Genomic DNA, 7,500 nt, shown 5'->3' with positions numbered 1-7,500 from the left:
CCCTAGGAATACATGGGGTGGAGCTGGGGAGCGAAAAAACCCCTAGGAATACTTGGGGTGGAGCTGGGGACCGAAAAAGCCCTTAGGAATACATGGGGGGGGAGCTGGGGAGCGAAAAAGCCCCTAGGAATACTTGGGGTTGACCTGGGGACTGAAAATCCCCATAGGAATAAATGGGGTGGAGCTGGGGAGCGAAAAAGCCCCTAGGAATACTTGGGGTGGAGCTGGGGACCGAAAAAGCCCATAGGCATCCATGGGGTTGACCTGGGGAGCGAAAATCCCGATAGGCATCCATGGGGTTGACCTGGGGAGCGAAAATCCCCATAGGCATACGTGGGGTTGACCTGGTGCCCGCCCCCCCCACGGAAGTCCGTATGAGGTTTTTGAAACGGGCCTTGCCCGGGCCTTCGATCCAGGAGGGCGGACACTTTCGGCGGTTCGTCCCGGTGGCTGGGCCGGGTGCCGCATCTACAATATAGCCAAGAAACGTTCGCGGAGATTTTCGAGAACACGTTTTTAAGGACCCTCAATGCCCATGTTCGGTTCCAGAAAGCCGGTCAGAGGGATCTTCGGGGCAGAACCCTGCCGTGCTGAGGGGCCAAACCCGAGTTTGGAGCCAGGTCAACGGGGAAAACCGGAAAAGGGCCGGAGAAGGCGGTCAGGCCGGGCGAGAGTTCCAGGAGCTCGGCCACAATTCCGATCTCGTCCCGGTCAAGGGCTCCGTGGAAGGGCAGCCCGGGGGGCGGGTCCAAGGGCCCCGGCAGGGACCCGGGCCTCCGGGGTCGGAGCCGAGGCACCCCGCCGAGGGGTGGTCGTCCCGGGCCAAGGCGGCGGGAGCCCGGGCAGGACTCCGCGGGGCAGGCCGGGCGGGAGTTCCAGGAGCCCGGCCGCGATTCCGACTTCTCCCCGGTGCCCTGCCCGGAGGCCGGGCAGGTCCGGGGGCCTTCGGCGCGGGCGGCGGGATGCTCCCGCGGGGGAGACGAGCCGTGCTGGGCCCCGGGAGGGAGGCCCGGGGTCGACCTGGCGCCGGGGCTCCGGCCCTGGAAGTCCCGATGAGGTTTTTCAAACGGGCCGTGCCCGGGCCTTCGCTCCAGGAGGGCGGACACTTTCGGCGGTTGCCCCCGGTGGCTGGGCCGGGTGCCGCATCTACAATATTGCCAGGAAAGGTCCGCGGAGATTTTCGGGGACACGCTTTTCGGGACCCTAGTTGCCCATCTTGGGTTCCAGGAGGTCGGGCAGGGGTACCTCCGGGACCGGACCGTGCTGCAGGAGGGGGTCAACCCCGGGTTTGGCTCCATGTCGACTGGAGCTCCGGCCCAGGGGCGGGCCGGGCGAGAGTTCCAGGAACCCGGCCGCGATTCCGGCTTCTCCCCGGTGCCCTGCCCGGAGGCCGGGCAGGTCCGGGGGCCTTCGGCGCGGGCGGCGGGCTGCTCCCGCGGGGGAGACGAGCCTCTCTGGGGCCCGGGAGGTTGGCCCTGGGTCGACCTGGCGCCGGGGCTCGGGCTCCGGAAGTCCGTATGAGGTTTTTCAAACGGGCCGTGCCCGGGCCTTCGCTCCAGGAGGGCGGACACTTTCGGCGGTTCGTCCCGGTGGCTGGGCCGGGTGCCGCATCTACAATATTGCCGAGAAAGGTCCGCGGAGATTTTCGGGGACACGGTTTCCGGGACCCTAGATGCCCATCTTGGGTTCCAGGAGCTCGGACGGAGGAACCTCCGGGGCCGGACCGTGCTGCAGGAGGGGTTCAACCGCGAGTTTGGCTCCATGTCGACTGGAGCTCCGGCCCAGGGGCGGGCCGAGCGGCTTGGCCGGGCGAGAGTTCCAGGAGCCCGGCCGCGATTCCGGCTTCTCCCCGGTGCCCTGCCCGGAGGCCGGGCGGGTCCGGGGGCCTTCGGCGCGGGCAGCGGGCTGCTCCCGCGGGGGAGACGAGCCGCCCTAACGCCCGGGAGGGAGGCCCGGGGTCGACCTGGCTCCCGAGCTCCGGCCCTGGAAGTCCGTATGAGGATTTTCAAACGGGCCGTGCCCGGGCCTTCGCTCCAGGAGGCCGGACACTTTCGGCGGTTGCTCCCGGCGGCTGGGCCGGGTGCCGCATCTACAATATTGCCGAGAAAGGTCCGCGGAGATTTTCGGGGACACGGGTTTCGGGACCCTAGATGCCCATCTTGGGTTCCAGGAGCTCGGACGGAGGAACCTCCGGGGCCGGACCGTGCTGCAGGAGAGGTTCAACCGCGAGTTTGGCTCCATGTCGACTGGAGCTCCGGCCCAGGGGCGGGCCGAGCGGCTTGGCCGGGCGAGAGTTCCAGGAGCCCGGCCGCGATTCCGGCTTCTCCCCGGTGCCCTGCCCGGAGGCCGGGCAGGTCCGGGGGCCTTCGGCGAGGGCGGCGGGCTGCTCCCGCGGGGGAGACGAGCCGTGCTGGGCCCCGGGAGGGAGGCCCGCGGTCGACCTGGCGCCGGGGCTCCGGCCCTGGAAGTCCGTATGAGGTTTTTCAAACGGGCCTTGCCCGGGCCTTCGCTCCAGGAGGCCGGACACTTTCGGCGGTTCGTCCCGGTGGCTGGGCCGGGTGCCGCATCTGCAATATTGCCAGGAAAGGTTCGCGGAGATTTTCGAGGACACGGGTTTCGGGACCCTAGATGCCCATCTTGGGTTCCAGGAGCTCGGACGGAGGAACCTCCGGGGCCGGACCGTGCTGCAGGCGAGGGTCAACCCCGAGTTTGGCTCCATGTCGACTGGCGCTCCGGCCCGGGGGGCGGGCCGGGCGGGCAGGCCGGGCGAGAGTTCCAGGAACCCGGCCGCGATTCCGGCTTCGACCCGGTCGACTGCACGGCGGGCGTGCAGGCCGGCGGCGACTCCCAGGGCCCCTTCCAGGCTGCGGGGCCCAGCGGTTGGAGCCCGGCTACCCCGGCGAGGGGCGGAAGAACCTGCACGGCGCGGCCGGAGAACCCGGCATGCATGCGCGGGGCAGGCCGGGCAGGAGTTCCAGGAGCCCGGCCACGATTCCTACTTCTCCCCGGTGCCCTGCCCGGAGGCCGGGCGGGCCCGGGGGCCTTCGGCGCGGGCGGCGGGCGGCTTCCGCGGCGGAGACGAGCCTCTCTGGGGCCCGGGAGGTCGGCCCTGGGTCGACCTGGCGCCGGGGCTCGGGCTCCGGAAGTCCGTATGAGGTTTTTGAAACGGGCCTTGCCCGGGCCTTCGCTCCAGGAGGGCGGACACTTTCGGCGGTTGCCCCCGGTGGCTGGGCCGGGTGCCGCATCTACAATATTGCCAGGAAAGGTTCGCGGAGATTTTCGGGGACACGGATTTCGGGACCCTAGATGCCCATCTTGGGTTCCAGGAGGTCGGACGGAGGAACCTCCGGGGCCGGACCGTGCTGCAGGAGGGGGTCAAAACCGAGTTTGGCTCCAAGTCGACTGGAGCCCCGGCCCGGGGGGCGGGCCGGGCGGGCAGGCCGGGCGAGAGTTCCAGGAACCCGGCCGCGATTCCGGCTTCGACCCGGTCGACTGCACGGCGGGCGTGCAGGCCGGGGGGCGACTCGCAGGGGCCCTTCCAGGCTGCGGGGCCCAGCGGTTGGAGCCCGGCTACCCCGGCGAGGGGCGGAAGAACCTGCACGGCGCGGCGGGAGAACCCGGCATGCTTCCGCGTGGCAGGCCGGGCAGGAGTTCCAGGAGCCCGGCCACGATTCCTACTTCTCCCCGGTGCCCTGCCCGGAGGCCGGGCGGGCCCGGGGGCCTTCGCCGCGGGCGGCGGGCGGCTTCCGCGGCGGAGACGAGCCTCTCTGGGGCCCGGGAGGTCGGCCCTGGGTCGACCTGGCGCCGGGGCTCGGGCTCCGGAAGTCCGTATGAGGTTTTTGAAACGGGCCTTGCCCGGGCCTTCGCTCCAGGAGGGCGGACACTTTCGGCGGTTGCCCCCGGTGGCTGGGCCGGGTGCCGCATCTACAATATTGCCAGGAAAGGTTCGCGGAGATTTTCGGGGACACGGATTTCGGGACCCTGGATGCCCATCTTGGGTTCCAGGAGGTCGGACGGAGGAACCTCCGGGGCCGGACCGTGCTGCAGGAGGGGGTCAAAACCGAGTTTGGCTCCATGTCGACTGGAGCCCCGGCCCGGGGGGCGGGCCGGGCGGGCAGGCCGGGCGAGAGTTCCAGGAACCCGGCCGCGATTCCGGCTTCGACCCGGTCGACTGCACGGCGGGCGTGCAGGCCGGGGGGCGACTCGCAGGGGCCCTTCCAGGCTGCGGGGCCCAGCGGTTGGAGCCCGGCTACCCCGGCGAGGGGCGGAAGAACCTGCACGGCGCGGCGGGAGAACCCGGCATGCTTCCGCGTGGCAGGCCGGGCAGGAGTTCCAGGAGCCCGGCCACGATTCCTACTTCTCCCCGGTGCCCTGCCCGGAGGCCGGGCGGGCCCGGGGGCCTTCGCCGCGGGCGGCGGGCGGCTTCCGCGGCGGAGACGAGCCTCTCTGGGGCCCGGGAGGTCGGCCCTGGGTCGACCTGGCGCCGGGGCTCGGGCTCCGGAAGTCCGTATGAGGTTTTTGAAACGGGCCTTGCCCGGGCCTTCGCTCCAGGAGGGCGGACACTTTCGGCGGTTGCCCCCGGTGGCTGGGCCGGGTGCCGCATCTACAATATTGCCAGGAAAGGTTCGCGGAGATTTTCGGGGACACGGATTTCGGGACCCTGGATGCCCATCTTGGGTTCCAGGAGGTCGGACGGAGGAACCTCCGGGGCCGGACCGTGCTGCAGGAGGGGGTCAAAACCGAGTTTGGCTCCATGTCGACTGGAGCCCCGGCCCGGGGGGCGGGCCGGGCGGGCAGGCCGGGCGAGAGTTCCAGGAACCCGGCCGCGATTCCGGCTTCGACCCGGTCGACTGCACGGCGGGCGTGCAGGCCGGGGGGCGACTCGCAGGGGCCCTTCCACGCTGCGGGGCCCAGCGGTTGGAGCCCGGCTACCCCGGCGAGGGGCGGAAGAACCTGCACGGCGCGGCGGGAGAACCCGGCATGCTTCCGCGTGGCAGGCCGGGCAGGAGTTCCAGGAGCCCGGCCACGATTCCTACTTCTCCCCGGTGCCCTGCCCGGAGGCCGGGCGGGCCCGGGGGCCTTCGGCGCGGGCGGCGGGCGGCTTCCGCGGCGGAGACGAGCCTCTCTGGGGCCCGGGAGGTCGGCCCTGGGTCGACCTGGCGCCGGGGCTCGGGCTCCGGAAGTCCGTATGAGGTTTTTGAAACGGGCCTTGCCCGGGCCTTCGCTCCAGGAGGGCGGACACTTTCGGCGGTTGCCCCCGGTGGCTGGGCCGGGTGCCGCATCTACAATATTGCCAGGAAAGGTTCGCGGAGATTTTCGGGGACACGGATTTCGGGACCCTGGATGCCCATCTTGGGTTCCAGGAGGTCGGACGGAGGAACCTCCGGGGCCGGACCGTGCTGCAGGAGGGGGTCAAAACCGAGTTTGGCTCCAAGTCGACTGGAGCCCCGGCCCGGGGGGCGGGCCGGGCGGGCAGGCCGGGCGAGAGTTCCAGGAACCCGGCCGCGATTCCGGCTTCGACCCGGTCGACTGCACGGCGGGCGTGCAGGCCGGGGGGCGACTCGCAGGGGCCCTTCCACGCTGCGGGGCCCAGCGGTTGGAGCCCGGCTACCCCGGCGAGGGGCGGAAGAACCTGCACGGCGCGGCGGGAGAACCCGGCATGCTTCCGCGTGGCAGGCCGGGCAGGAGTTCCAGGAGCCCGGCCACGATTCCTACTTCTCCCCGGTGCCCTGCCCGGAGGCCGGGCGGGCCCGGGGGCCTTCGGCGCGGGCGGCGGGCGGCTTCCGCGGCGGAGACGAGCCTCTCTGGGGCCCGGGAGGTCGGCCCTGGGTCGACCTGGCGCCGGGGCTCGGGCTCCGGAAGTCCGTATGAGGTTTTTGAAACGGGCCTTGCCCGGGCCTTCGCTCCAGGAGGGCGGACACTTTCGGCGGTTGCCCCCGGTGGCTGGGCCGGGTGCCGCATCTACAATATTGCCAGGAAAGGTTCGCGGAGATTTTCGGGGACACGGATTTCGGGACCCTGGATGCCCATCTTGGGTTCCAGGAGGTCGGACGGAGGAACCTCCGGGGCCGGACCGTGCTGCAGGAGGGGGTCAAAACCGAGTTTGGCTCCATGTCGACTGGAGCCCCGGCCCGGGGGGCGGGCCGGGCGGGCAGGCCGGGCGAGAGTTCCAGGAACCCGGCCGCGATTCCGGCTTCGACCCGGTCGACTGCACGGCGGGCGTGCAGGCCGGGGGGCGACTCGCAGGGGCCCTTCCACGCTGCGGGGCCCAGCGGTTGGAGCCCGGCTACCCCGGCGAGGGGCGGAAGAACCTGCACGGCGCGGCGGGAGAACCCGGCATGCTTCCGCGTGGCAGGCCGGGCAGGAGTTCCAGGAGCCCGGCCACGATTCCTACTTCTCCCCGGTGCCCTGCCCGGAGGCCGGGCGGGCCCGGGGGCCTTCGGCGCGGGCGGCGGGCGGCTTCCGCGGCGGAGACGAGCCTCTCTGGGGCCCGGGAGGTCGGCCCTGGGTCGACCTGGCGCCGGGGCTCGGGCTCCGGAAGTCCGTATGAGGTTTTTGAAACGGGCCTTGCCCGGGCCTTCGCTCCAGGAGGGCGGACACTTTCGGCGGTTGCCCCCGGTGGCTGGGCCGGGTGCCGCATCTACAATATTGCCAGGAAAGGTTCGCGGAGATTTTCGGGGACACGGATTTCGGGACCCTGGATGCCCATCTTGGGTTCCAGGAGGTCGGACGGAGGAACCTCCGGGGCCGGACCGTGCTGCAGGAGGGGGTCAAAACCGAGTTTGGCTCCAAGTCGACTGGAGCCCCGGCCCGGGGGGCGGGCCGGGCGGGCAGGCCGGGCGAGAGTTCCAGGAACCCGGCCGCGATTCCGGCTTCGACCCGGTCGACTGCACGGCGGGCGTGCAGGCCGGGGGGCGACTCGCAGGGGCCCTTCCACGCTGCGGGGCCCAGCGGTTGGAGCCCGGCTACCCCGGCGAGGGGCGGAAGAACCTGCACGGCGCGGCGGGAGAACCCGGCATGCTTCCGCGTGGCAGGCCGGGCAGGAGTTCCAGGAGCCCGGCCACGATTCCTACTTCTCCCCGGTGCCCTGCCCGGAGGCCGGGCGGGCCCGGGGGCCTTCGGCGCGGGCGGCGGGCGGCTTCCGCGGCGGAGACGAGCCTCTCTGGGGCCCGGGAGGTCGGCCCTGGGTCGACCTGGCGCCGGGGCTCGGGCTCCGGAAGTCCGTATGAGGTTTTTGAAACGGGCCTTGCCCGGGCCTTCGCTCCAGGAGGGCGGACACTTTCGGCGGTTGCCCCCGGTGGCTGGGCCGGGTGCCGCATCTACAATATTGCCAGGAAAGGTTCGCGGAGATTTTCGGGGACACGGATTTCGGGACCCTGGATGCCCATCTTGGGTTCCAGGAGGTCGGACGGAGGAACCTCCGGGGCCGGACCGTGCTGCAGGAGGGGGTCAAAACCGAGTTTGGCTCCATGTCGACTGGAGCCCCGGCCCGGGGGGCGG

The sequence above is a fragment of the Alligator mississippiensis genome, unplaced genomic scaffold (assembly GCF_030867095.1).
Source record: "Alligator mississippiensis isolate rAllMis1 unplaced genomic scaffold, rAllMis1 scaffold_62, whole genome shotgun sequence".
NCBI classification, from domain to species: Eukaryota; Metazoa; Chordata; order Crocodylia; family Alligatoridae; genus Alligator; species Alligator mississippiensis.
Note: the sequence above shows the minus strand (reverse complement) of the source record.